The sequence below is a fragment of the Lagopus leucura genome, unplaced genomic scaffold (genome assembly GCF_019238085.1).
Source record: "Lagopus leucura isolate 7727_CA_CO unplaced genomic scaffold, USGS_WTPT01 Super-Scaffold_100043, whole genome shotgun sequence".
Taxonomy (NCBI): Eukaryota; Metazoa; Chordata; class Aves; order Galliformes; family Phasianidae; genus Lagopus; species Lagopus leucura.
In genome coordinates, this window is record NW_024962290.1 from 1979600 (window position 1) to 1995678 (window position 16079).

At 45.5% G+C, this 16079-nt stretch overlaps 1 protein-coding gene across 2 annotated transcripts in view; it reads left to right on the plus strand.

Moving 5' to 3' along the window:
- Window positions 1-16079, plus strand: part of KCND3 (potassium voltage-gated channel subfamily D member 3) — an 87357-nt gene that overhangs the window by 47425 nt on the left and 23853 nt on the right. The window lies entirely within an intron of this gene.

The window sequence follows — 16079 nt, forward strand, 5'->3', positions numbered from 1 at the left end:
GTTGAGCCTCATCCACCTCCTGTCCACCTCTAACAGGTTGAGCCTCAACCACCTTCACTCCTTCTGGAAGGGCGATGGGTGAAAGTTTGTTGGTAAGGGAGTTAAGTTGGCGACAGCCCATGATGGGGCAGGGAATTTCCCGGTGTCCCAGCTCAGGAGCCCTCAGGACAGGGAGATGTCATCACAAAGCACAGCCTGATGGGACCTAAAGCAGCCAAGAGCAGAGCTGGGCACCCTAAGACTGCCTTTGCTGCATCATTCCAAGTGCTTTCTAGGACAGACAGGGGCCTTTTATTGCACAGGGCTTCTTGAAGGAACTCCTGCCTTGCTGGGTCAGTGAGCAAACCTTTCCTGCAAGCTTTTGTCACCTCCAAGGCTTGCATGATAAATAACATCCAACTGTACACATTTGTTTTGCATCTCAGCCAAGCAGATGGCCTGGGAGAATGGGGGGGGTATTAAATTAAGCTAAGGTGAACCTTCTGGGAAGATTCAAGGGGAATTAATTGTATAGTATTAACTTTTACCTGTTTCTCCTTTTTTATTTGGCAAATACTTACGAGCAAACTCGTAATGAGGAAGAAAGCACAGATGAAAGGAGTTTTTTTAACATCTTTAATCTGAAATCCTGCTGGTGCTGCATATTTTCCCACTAGAATGCTTAAAGGTGATGAGGTTACCGTGCAATTTTTTACTGATTACACCCCAGGCTAAATTAGCTATGGGATATGTATGCATATGTATAAAAACTTCAAGACAAACACCACATTTTGAACTCATCAAACAGAGCCCCCATCCCTCTGCGATTTGAAAGAAGAAATGTTTTACAACACACACAATGCATGCACATTTATTACAGACCAAAGAGACGCTCACACAGACCTCTGCATTCAGTGGCATTGAACACCTGACACAGCCTCTGAGTTTATCTGGGATAAACTGAGGTGCGAGAGGTGTTAAATGATTTCCAGCAGGGTAAATCACTGCAGGACTAGGAATAGAATCGAGGTTCTCTCCCTGACCCAGCTCTGGCTAACTGATAAAGTTCTATTCTGAACAGATCCGCTCCAGTAGGGAATTGCTCAGTCACCTTGAGCCATGTAGGACTTGACGAGGAACAAACCTTTCTAGTTAACGGAGTGTCTTGTGTAAGGGCTGAAGTCTAATGACAAAGCATCCCATGGGAGGGGTCTGTTAATGGGAGATCAAGCCTTTTGTCTCCAGATTCTGTCTTAAATCTGAGCGATATTGGCACAGACCGAGAGCTGACTGGTTGTCTGTGAGAAGAGTATCACAGAATTCTGTACAAGCCATAAACAGAGATCAGCACAGCATCTTTTATCAGCGCTGATAAATATAGATACTTCTTACATAACAAGGGACATTCAGGTCATTGATTTTCAGCAAGAAGTTCTCATTGATTTCCAATAAGAAATTCTGATCTTAAATATTGTATAAAATGACATTTCGATATTATTAATGCCATCTTCTGAATGATATGAATGCTTAATCGAAGTGTAAATAATGATTATGAAATTGCACACTGGACACCATGTCAGTGCAAACAGCCAAGTCCCTTATATAAAGAGCAAGAGAAAATGCTGAGGATTAGAGGAAAAGGAATAATATCTCCCCAGTTTTAGGCGGGGGAACCGTGGAGGAAAGAGCTTAGTCAGGCTGTCCAAGGTCACAGGAGGGGTCAAAAGTCACATCCCTCAGAGCATCTGCCTGCAGCTTTAACATACCGTAGATGACATCTCTATGTCCCTCGTGCCAATAAATCTTCAGGCAAAAAGAAGCTTAAACTGGAGTGGTGGAAGATATGAGAAGCTGGCTTTGGGGAAAAGCCCATGCTACAAATGACAAATAAAGAACAAATACGTAAAATTTATCAACTGAATAAATCTTAAAATAAAAGGATTTAGGGACGCTGTAATGATCTCATTGCTTACATCAAGAGCAAGCTGTGCATATCTTCATATTGTATTTACTGTTATGAAAACATAAACTGGATTACCAGGGCTTAGTGCTTAAGCAGCCTGTTTCATTAGGAAGGCAAGGAACTTTGTCTGTTCTGATATTAAAGATGAGACAGGACAGAGAAAAGACAAGGACCAGGACGTTTTCCTGGTCAAAGGACAACAATTACACTAAATAAATGAAACATGGATCGCAGAACCTCACTGGTTCGTACCCATAAATCCAAACAAGGCTGGACCAAGCCACATCGCCCCTGTGAGATGCATGTGAGCTCTGCAAAGCCATTCAGAATTTTAACATCAGTTTCCTCAGGTAACCTGAGACCCACTGCACTCACATGCACGGCCACGGGAGCTTCGCCGTGGTTTCAGCACGCAGTGTTATTATCTGAGGCACAGTCATTAAGTGCAACGGCGGGAATCGGGCTGGCTTCACTAGGAAAGAGCTGGATCCGTTGAAATAAAAGAATGCCTGTTCATTCCTAATGTGAAATCATCACGTTTTAAACAGCAGCGAGATGCCAGCACGTGTGTAAGCAGGGCGGGCAGGGGAAGGAATACTAAAAACTGCATTTCCTGCTACAGTGATTCAGTATTTGCAGTCTGAACGCACATATCCCAGCAGTTTGAGGAATGGTGTCCTCCACTCCTCTCTCTTGTCCTCGCCAGAAGAAAGCAGGGCTCTGCACTCCTAAGAAACATTCAAATGCAAGATGTATTTATTCTCCTGCTCTGGGCAGGAGAGGAATGGTGCTGTTTTGGGTTTGCAGGGCTTATCTGCCCGGTGAACACAAAAGGAGTAAAACACAGCTTAAAGTTTGCAGAAGTCAAAGGAAATCCGTGTACTGAATTCAATCAGCAGAAAGGTCAAGCCAGAGATTTTTCTAAATTGGAATGAGTTCAAAATCTGGTCTGTTTGCCATTAATACAAGAGAACAAATCAAAGCAAAACAAAACAAAGCCAACCAAAAATACCAGAAAGAAACAAAGTTCTGGTGCATGTTTTTCCCCTACCTGATTCCTCAGCCAGCCTGGTAAGAACTGCTCATAACTTGCATCATTTTGTATGGTTCTTATAGCTGTCGTACTAATCTGCAAGGAAAAGGGGCAGCAGCCTCGTTGCCAGACACAATATGAAATGCTGACAGATCCAAATGGCACGCTGCACTGCTTTTGCAGAACATATTGTGAGACGTTTGAGTTCTGATATCTCTCCTTTTTCTATGGGGAAGACAGGAGTGAAAACGCACGCTGCAGATCTGGGCTCCTGTTTGTTTTGCAGCCTTTATGTTTTGTTTTGGCTTGGTTTTGTTTGTTTGTTGGCAAAATCACCTTGGGAAATGAGCCTGCTGGTATCAGTCCCATAGATGAATGCAAATAATGCCGTGTGAGGTGGTTTGTACCTGGAGGAAGTGCAGCAAATCAGTCATTGCAAAAGAGAATGATTTCATAGTCAAGTGTTTCTGTGAAGGCATCAACTCAGATTCACTATTCCAAGTCTGATACCTACAGGGAAAAGCTCAACTTTTCAAGGTGGCAATGAGAAGAAAAAGATACCGCAGGCAGAAAGTCAGAAACGCAGGCTCCCCTGCATGCATCTTCCTGTAACTTCTTAGAGAAAATAGAAACTGAGGGGAAATGCAGTGTGCAAATCACAACCTCTGCTGATCTGGGGAAGAAAGGAAAGAGAACTTCTGTAGATGTGGGCTTGAATCTCTGATTGTACAAATAATGGAGAAAAGTTTTCTAAGACAGAAAGGGAATTAGGAAATAACATCTGCTGACAGGGAAGCTGTGAATTTACCTACTCTGCACATAGCAATGGGAAGGGCCAGACAGAGGGCTTAGATTTAGTCCTAGATCTAGGACTCGACAAAAGATTTACTGCTGGGGAGTGTAACATGGAAATTTCACTGTGTCGTTTACAGAACACAGAACGGACAATCCAGGCTTCTGTTTTTCCTGAAATACTTATGTAAGGGCATAAAGATGGGGCTGGTCAAATGCATAAAATATAAGCTAAAGGCACCTGCAGAGACAAGAACCATTCTTCAGCTTTGTCCCAGCATGCAGACCACAATGATTTATTCCTGCAGTCTGTGTTATTCATGCAGTACTTCAACAGACTTCAGGAAGCAAAGCGGGGTTGGATTTTGGCGACTTTCGGTGCCTTTGTGTGCTAATAATTTTCATTAGCAAGTTCATTTTCATTGCAAGCCTTCTGCTTTCTCATGTGGGAGATAAGAAGCCAAAAGTTCAACTTTCTGAGCATTGCTACAGAGGAAGAATACTGTGCACGCTGCACGGTCTTGCAGCAAACACATCAGAACACAACCCTGAAGCTCAGAGCTAAAGCAAAGCATGCATTGCACACCCCTACACACACGGCTGCTGTCATAGAATCAGAACGGCCTGGGTTGAAAAGCACCACGATCATCATCTCATTACAACCCCCTGCTACGTGCAGGGTCGCCAACCAGCAGACCAGGCTGCCCAGAGCCACATCCCTGTTCCCAAACCTGATGTGCTGCTCCATGTGACAGCACGGCTGGTGCAGCTGGCTTTGCAAATTGCACAGCAGGGAACGTCGTGCTTTGGCAAAGAGCCCACCTGAATCCCGGAGGAGTGAAGAAGGAGAAAACAAGTTTTGACTAGTAACACATAAGGTGACACTATCAATCACTGGCAAACTTGGACAGCTCCAGTTAATTTTTGCTCAGAATGATAAAATACTCCAGTGGTGAGGAAAATAACAGGGAGCTTCATGCAGGGCTATTTTTCTTCTTGTTTTTTTGTTCTATTTAGGAGAGAAATCACATTAAACCCGCAGCAGTTTTAATCAAATACAGACAAGGGAAATGGAAGTACCCACAAATAAGCCTATGCTGCCAATTGGCTTTTGTTGCTTTCAGTTAAAAGTTTATGGTTTGTATATATATATATATTTTTTTTTTCTAACAAATCCAAAACATTTCAAGAGAAACTGATATTTGGGAACGTGGTCCCTTAGTCTGCCTTTGAAGAAAGAGGAGTCTGAAATAGAACAGAATTATTCAGCCAGCTCTAGACTCAGAACACTTCCCTGGAGGCGTAGATCTGGCAGCATGTAGGTGAATTTGATTTCTTACTCAGAAAAATTATCTACGCACTATTAATATTAACACATTCTTAGAGGAGCAAATGTATAAGATATTCTAAAATGCAGATAAAGATGGATCCTGGAGCTTGAACTGCAGGTCCTCCAAATGAAAACCAACCCAGAGGGGCAGAGAAGAGGAAAGGAGTCCCAGCCAGAAGCTGGGCACCAGCTGCCCTCGGAGGGGATGCTGTTTCCTCATGGCACACTTCTGCCCTGGAAGCAGCGTGGGGTACCTGTGTGTGTACACACTGCTGTTGTCACACAGGGCACAGCCAGGGAAACAAGGATTTTTTCTCCCATTCATCTATCCTGCTCCAATAGAATGGAGTTTGGATTGCTGTGTGTTGTTTAAAGCTCATCAGTTTTCTTTTAATAAGGCACTCGTTTGGAGAAGACAGAAGAGCAGCTAGCATAAAGAAAAGCTCTTCGTTTTTACTGTCTTTTGCAGCCATTTTTTGCTGCCCTGCCACATTTCATGGGTTTTTTCAGTTATTTTTGTTTACTATGGAGTAACAAAATGAGGGGAAGAGACCAAAAGGCTTCCAAAGAACCCAAATGTATTTGTAGAAAAGAAAGCAGAAGGAACACTGTTATGAGGAAGCAACACTGAAGTCATCTAGCTTGCAGTAAAGCACAGAGCTAGCTAGCCACAGCTGCTCTTCACATCCCAGGAGCAAATGAAAGCATGATGAATAGAGATAGCATAGCGGTTCTACAACCATATCACAGCCCTTTCTGGAGCACACTTTGCATTAAAAGAGGTGGGGGGGTGGAGAAGGAGTCATTAAGTATCTCAAGGAAGGCGGAATACAGCACGCCCACACCAGCAGCCTTCTGCAATGCAGGGGGAGCACCCCAGCTCTGCTGAGAAGAGCTGGGCACCAGTTCTGGGGACAGCCTTCCCACATTTGGCTTCCAACTCCTATGAGTCTGAATGAGAATGCATCAAACCTGAAGTTGGGCAGCAAGAGACACAGAGGCTATGCTGAGCACTACGAGAGCAGTGCTGCTGAGCTGATGATGCTCTGCAGCACAGCCGTTCCAATGCTCATCTCGTTCTTCTAGCCCTGAAATGCCTCTCAGTCACAACGCTTGCCTGATCCAAAAGCATTTCTAATCCCTTTCATACCTCACTATTTGATGACAAATGCTGTGTTCCTAGATAATGTGTATTTGGAATGGACAGGAGCGTGTGTGTAGATAACCAGCCCTCGCACAGCATTTTACATCTGCAGAAATGGGAAACATTCATGAGATCAGCGTAAAACCCACCAGCATCCTGATGAAACTTTCCATTGGCTTAAACGATCTGACTTTCCTACACCACGATCTGACTTTCCTCCACCATTATTTTTAAGCAGATATATTTGCCGAATTGCATTTATTAAGGCCTCTATTATTTCATAGAGCTAATAGGATGGACAGAGGAGCACACAGCTCGTTATCTTTTAGACACACAACGTTCCTTTCACCTGTGGCACGTCTCTCACTCCAACAAACCCAACTTACTTTATACACTTCAATATTTGATCATAATTGCAAGGCTGTTGAAACAGAACTTTTGATCAAGAAGAGTAATTCTATGCAAATTTACAGAATCATAGCTATTCTTTAATATAAAATAATTCAGACTATTATTTAAAGAGGAGCTTGGGCGCTTAAATATAATTAAAGAAACCAAACTTCTAAGGAGAGGATCAAAATTAAAACAGCTTTACTCTTACAAAAGCAGCCAAAAAGCCATCCTGCAGGAACTGTGAGCAATAGGTTGGCTGTGCGTCTGTCATTTTAGCCAGCGCTGATGAGCTGCCACCTCCACGCGGAGGCAAAGCTTCAAATGCTGCAGCAAGAGAAGCTCCACACAAAGACAGCCGCCTCCAGATGGAGAGCATTGGCCGCTCCTTGCTGCAGGGTGAGCTGGGGTGGGCAGGTCTGAGTGCTGCACCCCACACCAAGCAGCACAGAACCCGTGGCTCCTGACTCCAAAGGACGTGCAAGGCTGCAGTTCTGCCCAAAGCACAGAGCTGCCACAGCACTCTGTCACAGGCAGAGTGGAGGGAGATGGACGAGGCTCTGGTCCCTCTCTGCTCGCCCTGCAGGTGGTGAGGGCAGTGCAATGTTGTTTCCCCCAAGGGGTTTTGGTGTTGGAACAGTTCTGCGTCCATTTACTGACCGGCAGAGTGCTGGGACATGCAGTTCTTCACTACAACAAACTCCTGCTCACTCCTTCAACCCTTTGAAACTATTTCCAGTTCCAAGTTCTACTGTTCCAGAAGCTGAGGCTTTCAAAAAGCCAGTTCTTAAAAAGCTAATTAATTCCCCATAGGCTTCCCCACCCCCCACCCCCCCCCTCTTGGACTTGGTAAATATCTCTGAGATTGCTTTTTCTATAATCACTGTTAGCAGCTCATTAAAATGCACAGTATGTGTATCGTTTTGAATGTGACACGGCTCAGCATGGACGCTCAAGCTGCTTAAAAAGACAGAAAAGAAACAGGCGAGGATAACATGAAAGCAGAAACCCAACATTGCTTATAAGTTGACACCGGAGTTAAGAACTTGAGAGCAGGGAGCCTTCAGCCCGGCGATGAGGAGAGAAGCCTGAGTGCACAGCATCCCAACCACTCAGTCCAGCCTGCAGATTTCCAGTGAGCTTTCTTTTTCATGTGCTAAAAAAGAATTGATTCCGCTATCAGGTAATTGTACGAGGTTTTCACTCCCAATAACATGAGGATTCTTCTCGAGTTGATAATGAATGAAGTAAATTAAAAGGCCTTTAGCGTCCCTAGTCAGAAAAAAAAAAACCCAAAACCAAACAATACCTTAATCTGGGATGTTTCATTTTCCATTAAAACAAAAAACACTTCTCACAAAGTTGCTCACGTGCAGCTGCACCCAGGGCTTCTCACACACAGACGCACTCAGTCTCCTCTATTTCCTGAGCATCCTTTGTGCTCTGTGGTGGTCAGAAACAGAAAGATTCAAGGTTTTGGGTCCCAGTAAGAAAATCCAAGATGCAGGGATCATTTCAGTAACAGGTGCCTGCAAAGCTGTTGTTCCACATTATTTAAACGCCCTTAATTCTCTGTTGGATAAAATACACCTCTGCTCATCTGCAGACAAATTGCAAACGATTGGCATACCAGGAAGATGACCACAGTGCTGCATCATAACTGGATGTGCTCCCAATAACTCTGCTCAGCATGCTGCCATCCTCCCATGCTCACAGCACCCTGAGCAGTGCTGCAGGCTTCCTGCAGCACCTGTGGCATGAAAAGAAACCCATAAATAAAAAAGGAGCAGAGCCCCATCGCAGGCACCGCCTGCTGCTGTGTGCTCTCAGGGCCAAGGGGAGCCCCGCACTGCTGCATGGCCTGATTCTCACTGCTAAGTTTGAGTGCCCACATTAGAATTTAAATTAAATTAAATATTGACCAAAGACGAGCTATCTGTTAGTTTCAGGGTGAAAAGCTTGAATTACCAAGGCAACAGGAGTCTGTAGATATAACATCATACTTTCCCCGTCAGGGAAAAACCTTCTGTGTGGAGATACACAGCCAGGGGTGGATGTGTTATCAGGAAAGAAAGAACCCAAGGGTTTTTTATTGTTCACGTATGACAAAAAGTCCCCACTGTCACAATACAACCAGCAGCAGCACCCAGCAGCCACACAAAGCTCTGTGGGGGCTCTTGGGGCATCCCTGCATCCTCAGGATTGACACAGAGAGTGGAGGATCAGAAGCACAGGGGGCAGCTTGGCTGCTCGATGGCGCTTGAGGAAAAAGAAAACTGAGGTCACTTCTGGCTTTGTGAGAACCAAAGGGAACAGAGCCAAGAGAACATCCATTACTGACAGTGAGGTGCGGAGGTTAAGATGGGGGCATGTTCTGCAAAGGGAAATACAGATCTCCCTGTGCTGGTTCTTCACCGAAGTCAATTCCTTCTTTTCTCTACAACTATCTAATCAGCAGATTCTGTGTTCCTTTTTGTGGAGCAGCTATTTAGGTTCTATGAGGTGGCTGTACAGAAAAGCGAGATATCATACAAAAAAAAATATATATATATATATAAAGCATATATTCTTTGATAAGATGTGGTGATACAGCAAAGTGCTATTCCTGTTAAGGAGAAGACAACCACCCTGCATGAGTTCTGAGTTGCACAGGCCAATGGGAAGTTCCAGGCTTCACTTCCTACTCCTGTCACCTTCTGCTTTGGTAACGACAGCCAAAGAGCCCCAGGTCTGTCATTGAGGAGGGCCAACAGAAGCTCTCTGCCATTAGGTCTAAGAAGGCAGAGCAGAGATGCAAGCACTTCTCCATTCAGAGAATGCAATTTCCAGCAGGAGTCTGGAGGGAAAGAGAGGAGTAGTGACAGCTCGGATTTGCAAAGCACAAAGAACAAATTCATCTTAGTAACGTTTCAAAAGGTATCTGAACAACTGTGGTATCATCTTCTCAGTGAACAGGAAATAATTATGTGCTTAATATTAAGCAAGGGCTGAAGCAGTGTGCTGAACTGGGGCCGCTGCATTAGCTGGAACACGTTCCCCATTTGCTGTGAATAATCCCTGCTGGCTACAATGAAGGGGTTTTAAACAGCTGGCACATGTTTGAAAGAGCAAAGAAATTGCTGGCAGAAAGTGTCAGGTATGGTGCAAGCCACGATTTCCAGAGGCAATGAAGTTACAGAATCTGAGTCAGGTGGATGACAGAAATAGTGTGGAAGAGATTATTAGCGTGAAGGTGCTAATAGGGGGTATGCAAAGCAGCTCTCCCAGCACCCCTGCAGCCAAGGCAGGAGATGCAGCCGCTCAGGGCTCCATGTAGAAATAAATGTCTGTGCTGCAGCTGCCCCAGCTCAGCAGAAGGCAGTGGTGGGCGCAGGGCCCTTGCAGGAGTGGGTGCTCGTGCTCTCATTGCAGCCCTTTCTTCTCAGGTCTCTGACATTCCTTCTCCGGCTCCTTTTAATGAATGGCAATAGAGAACACTTGATTAGAAGCCTTTCATCAATTTAGGAGTAGGGGCTTTAGCTTTCTGACCTACTTTCCTCACCAGTGGAATTCTAGTTTTAGCTTAAACTCAAGGTCTGAATGTTACCCAAATTCAGACCATCTGTTTTAACAGCCTACAGGCTGAGAAGTCGATCCAAGCCAAGGAGAATAAATGGAACCAGTGTGTGCATATATTAAGTATTCTTAACACTCTGTGTATTCAATAACTGACTCAGTTTATTCCTGAGTCTACATAAACATTCCTGTTGCTTTAGGCAGAGAACGCTGCTGTTGTAAGGAACGTTTGTGCCACCAGATGCTACCAAAGACCTCCACAGTTGGGTCATAGTTCTGGAGCAAGTCCAGCAGTGGGCAGGCTACAACTGACCCAAGTCCACCTGAGGCCTCAATATGGCTTTGAGGAGGGTTGGTGTGGGCTGCCCAGGGGCAGAAATCCCCCCTGTGCCCTGTGCAAGCCATTAGGGAACAACCTGCCCTTCTTCCTAACTCCTACTGGTAGAGAAGCAGCAGAACTTGCAACTCGTCAGAGCAATTATTTCCAGTGTTGACTAAAGTATGCACACAGTCTCAGTGCTGACAAAACTGCCACTGACCAGTCCTTTCTTGACTCTAGCAAGTTCCCCACAGTTATCTTGAACCAGTAGTTCCTACAAAACAGCTTGTGGCACTGTAAGGAATCCCTCTCAGTTTGAGATGCCCTGTCTTCTCATTTCATTGCAGTTCACTCTCATTAGAATGAGAAAAGGGCTTAACAGCATCAACAGTTATCAATCAGCACGATGTCAGAGCTCCCCACTAAGCAACTGCTGACCACAACTCTTCACAAAGCCCAAACCAGCCTGAGTGCTGCAGATGAGCTCCTGTCCTAAGCACTCATAGGCATCTACAGAACACAGCCCCTCACAGCTTGGCTGCTGGATGTAATTTCAGCAGGATATCCAGGGAGGATGAGAGCATCCGTGTAAACATTAACAACTAAAATATGCTAGAGAAAAAGAAAGCAGTAGTGTAAAAAAGCAAGCCAAATATCACAGAAGTTGAATACCCAGCTGGGGAGCTGCCCAGCTCAAAACAAGGCAGAAAATAAGTATATTTAATGTAAGAGAAGCCTAGCATGAAATCACTCTGCACTTCCCCAGACACAGCAGACTGCCATTCCAGTCTGTCACTCGACAGCCTGCTCACAGTCCTCGCATGTTGGCTGCTCAGGTGCTCAGCAGTGCATCGCACCCTGCCTGCGTGTCGGAGGCTGGAAAAGCTGACATGAGATGCACCACGCTGTCCTCACTGACACCCCATGGTCTGCGTCCACCAAACAATTTCCAAACAACTTCATGCTTTGAAAATATCGTGCCAATATTAACTAATTACACAGCACTTGTCTGAGACAGCTCTGAAGGAATACGCTGAAAATGGCAATAGCACCTTTAGAGATCTGGAATAGGTGACAGGATAAACACTGCTGGGGAGGAACGTGGCACAAGTGAGCTCTGGTTTTGGTGGGCTACATCTAGCAGGGCACATGAAACCAAGAACGGGGCAGAGGAAGAGGGAATGAAACCCTGAAGGGAAGATCTGACTGGCACCAGCCCTGCGTTGTAGCTGTTAAACCCCTGTTCATTTCTCATGGGCAAAAACAAGGAAGGAATGAATAATACTTGCCTTTGTTTTCATTGCATCATTGGAATTGACACGATCATTATTTCACTGGAGGTTCAAAGAAACATTAGCATAATTACCTTGGACTTGTACCTATTAAACAGAGGGACATCAGCTCCTCTGAGCTGTCAAATACGACACACAGCCTCACAATGCAGCTGAGGCTTTCTGGCTGAATTTTAGACATTTTTCCCCTTTGTGCAAATCAAAGAAGGGCAGAATGATTTACTTGCAGTACCTGGGAAGCTACATGCTAATTCCATACTTTATTCTCTCATGTAAAAGACGTTCCAAATCATTTCCATAATACAAAACACTGCATTGTTATTCTGTCCTCATTGTCCTAAAAGCAGAAGGTAAGAGCTTGAGGGAAACAGCCTTTTTGACCTTAGAGCACTGGGCAAAAGGTTGGAGAGAAAGAAACTCTCAGAGAGCTGTTAATGGTGGTGCGAGGCAAAATGATGTGAAGCAGCTTTGCCAAGAGAGGTGTTGGGATACAGGCTTACCAAACAGCAATTGCACTCTTATCTCCTCTACATCACAGGAACCAGCAGAAACAATAACTGTACAATAATAATATTTTATGAACATTAAGGCCCTCCCCAGGCACATGCCTGACATCCACACTGCCTGCAAAGGTGGCATAATAGAGGGGCTGCTGGAAAAGAGCATCCTCTGCAAAGCTCCTTCGCTGTCCCCACAGTGCTGTTTCTTACTACAAATCCCTATTTGTAGGGCTGTGAGCATTGCACAGAGAGAAGAGATCACCAGAAATGCTGCTGAGAGTCTATTTTTAGAGTGAATCATTTGATGAGCTGTTCAGCACCTTATTTATTGCTGTCTCCAGCTGGAGGAGCTAAGCGGCGTCCAGACACCTCTGCTGCTAAAACCAGAGCTCAGAAGCAGTGACCTCTATCTGAAAACATTTTCTTCATTGACAGAGAAAAACAGCAGCGCATTATGCTGCCAGGGCTAATAGCTGCTAATTAGAGTGCATGCCATATAACCCCTTTTATACTCCAAGAACAAAGACGTCCCAAAACAAATAAATAAAATATTGATGCTCTATACTCACAGCCTTTTCCAGCCTACAGACTGAGCACTTAGAAGTGCCTTCCTAACGCGTTGCTTCTTGTTTGTTTGCTGGGAGGCTTTACTTGAATTTTACACCACGTGGACTGTGGGTGTGAACCTCGGTGCTCACAGAGCTGCCTGGGAAGGAAAAGCTGCTGTGAAGGAACACCAAGAAGGGGAGCAGCCCTGCCATGTTAAACATGGGGTAACCATGCTGAAGTTGCAGAGCACCTGCGGGTCGCACACCTCTGTGAGCAGCAGCACACGGCCGCAGGTGCAGCACAGCAGAGGCAGTGAGCAGAACGACCAATTCAGCAGCTGCAAGCTGGCCAATCTGCTGCCATCCAACTGCATTTCTGGCAAAATAAACAGAAAATATGTTTACCTCTAGGCATGTTCCACTTCGAACCTAGCCAATTCTCAGCCTTTATCTCTAGATGTGCCCACAGCCATGTGCAAGCTGTTGCCTCCAGCTTTCTCTGCAATGCCTTGCATTATTAACACTGGTAACGCAGCAGCACTTGGGGTTCTGCTGGCTGCCCTCAGGGCTTGGGGCATTTACAACCTCACCCAACCTGGAGGGCAGAGCAGGCAACCAAATGCCATTTCAGCAACGGGGAACTGAGGTCCAAAAAGCTGATGTGATTTACGAAAGGTCGCAGGAAAATCTGTTGAATTTGTGGCCTCTGTTGTTTGCATTAAAGGCTCGAGCATCCTGTTAGACCCCCTGAATGTTAATCATTACCTCGCTCTTCTACCATCTTACTGCTCTAATGAGCTTAGTGATGAATTACTTAAAACACACTTTCTGTAGAATTTTCTTAGGTGACGAGTTGCCACGTATTAAACAAAAGAATGGGAAAGTTGGGTTCTTTCATTCCAATAAAAGTAAAGTTTGGGTTTAAAAATGCTCAATTAGTGCTAATGGAAATCCAATACTTGAGATTATTTGGCACTGTCTCTGGTCTCTGGTGTAGGGAACCTGCTTTGGCAGGGGGGTTGGACTCAATGATCTCTGGAGGTCCCTTCCAACCCCTACAATTCTGTGATTCTGTGTTATAAAGATGCCCTGTGCTATTAATACTGTGTACTATTCAGGACAAAACCAAATTGTCACTCAGTAATTAACACTGCAGAAGCCACATCTATAGCAATATGAGCAGTTACTGATTCCATCCAAGCCCCAGCCCAGCCCCAGTTAAAGGCAGGCCTCACATCTGCAGCACTGATGTTCACACAAACACCTTCCTCAACAGGATGAGATGGAGTGCAGTCACTGCCGGCCCTGAGCCACCCCTGGCAGCACTCATCAAATGCAGTTCAGGTCTGCACACTGCCACAGCTTTGTATTCCACCTTGTTCCTCTTCCCTTATAGCAAGACATGGAGAATATACAAAGAAAAAAAAAATGGCCCTGCAGATGTCAGAGTAATGCATGAACTCCAAGCCCAGCATGGCATCAGTGCTGAAAGGAATGCACACCTGGAGCTAACCCAGAAACCTTGAAGGTCTGAATGATTTTTTCTTTTTAAGAACAGGTCATCTAAAAATGGGCCCAAGTCACCAAAGCACAGCAGCACTGCGCTCTGATCACAGAGCTGGGACGTGTCCCACTGCCGCTGACACTTCCCTTGTAGGTCAGTAGCCCAGCAAAGGCAGAGAACGCTGCTGCAATGTGCCCCCATACAGCCCAGAGCCCCAGCCAACAGTGATCCCTCCGCAGGTAATTCTGCAGCAGATGCAGAGGAGTTGGCACTGGGAGGAGAAATTCTCACTCCCACGCCTGTGCCACCTGCTCCAGCCAGTGCCAGATTGCTCATCGCCGTATCTCTCATAATGGTTTTGCAAGCAAACTTCTGCAGCCTCCCAGAAAAATCCTTCTCTGTAATCCCAGATCTTCCCTGAGGGTGTTTAAAGCATCTGCTCTGAAGTCACAAGTAATGAGGAAACTCAGCCTTGGGTGTAAGGAGAAAACTCAACGAGACTGTGAGCCAAACGCTGATCATTATACTTTGTACAAATGCACTGAAAGGCTTTCTCTCAGTACTCCGGGTCACCAAGATCATGTTTGAGGCATATGATTAATTTTCAGCCCTATTGTGTTAAGGGGCAGCAGGAAAAATGGAGAAAGATTTTTTTAGAACAGTGTTAAATGAGGTAGAAGACCTTGTCACTTGGCAAGAGCTTCAAAACGATCTTGGCATAAAGCAGCAGCAGCTAGAAAGTTAACAGACATAAATAGCACGTTATTGATTTGTGGTATTGCGAGGGGTTTTAGTGCAGTGTGTGCAGGTGAATGCAGAAGGATTCTGCTTGGAACAATTAAGCTTTCACGAGCAATGTCTGAAAAATAAAGCCCCTGCTATAAATCACTTTGCTTTTCAATATTTGCTCCATCTAACTCCAAAATATCCCAAAGAAATCCCAAATGCCATCTGATAGCAGAGAGAAGCCTCTCGTTGCCGCTCGAAGGTTCCAGCCTTTACTTCTAGCACCATTTTCCTGCTTGCTACAGAACTTCAGCAGTGCTTGCAGTGGGGCAACAGCACAGCCTGACCTCCTGAGCCACAGAGGCGCTGTGGGAATCCATGCACTCCAGTGGTTTGCAGGTGGATGTTTCAGTGCCAAACCTATTTTTTCTTTTTTCTTAAAATAAAACACCTACTAAACGGCTCACCGAAGGCTTCAAGGCCAGTGAATTCAGTCAGTGTCTGTGAGAATTGTGCTCCTGCCGTACTCTGGGGGCATCAGCTACAAGGGAGCTGTTTGCTACACGATCAGATCGTACCTCCACTTCTGAATGGGTTTCCATTTGCCCATCAGCCATTTGCAGAAGAGAGCTTTGAAGTCCCTCGTAGAGGGCTAACTGCAGAGGAGAATGAGCCTCCAATGGAGGCTTCCATTGCACAGGCTGAGCTCAGGGCAGCAACATCTGTTCTGCCAACCTCTAGTGCCCACCTGGCTATCAGGAGCTGGGCTGTGAGGTGCAGTTGGTCACAACTAAGAGGCTCCATCACCTGGGATGCCACACAGGGATTCTGTCAGGCCAAACTGTAAATCAGACTTCAAAACCCCAATTACCTTTGCTGTCACACAGCACCCAGTGAGTCAGGGCAGCCAGGCACATACCTGAGGCTCAGAGCAGACTCAGCACCATGTGTTCTATGGAGGGGCAACAGCCATGCTCGTTCCCATTGCACTAGTGAGTGGCCAC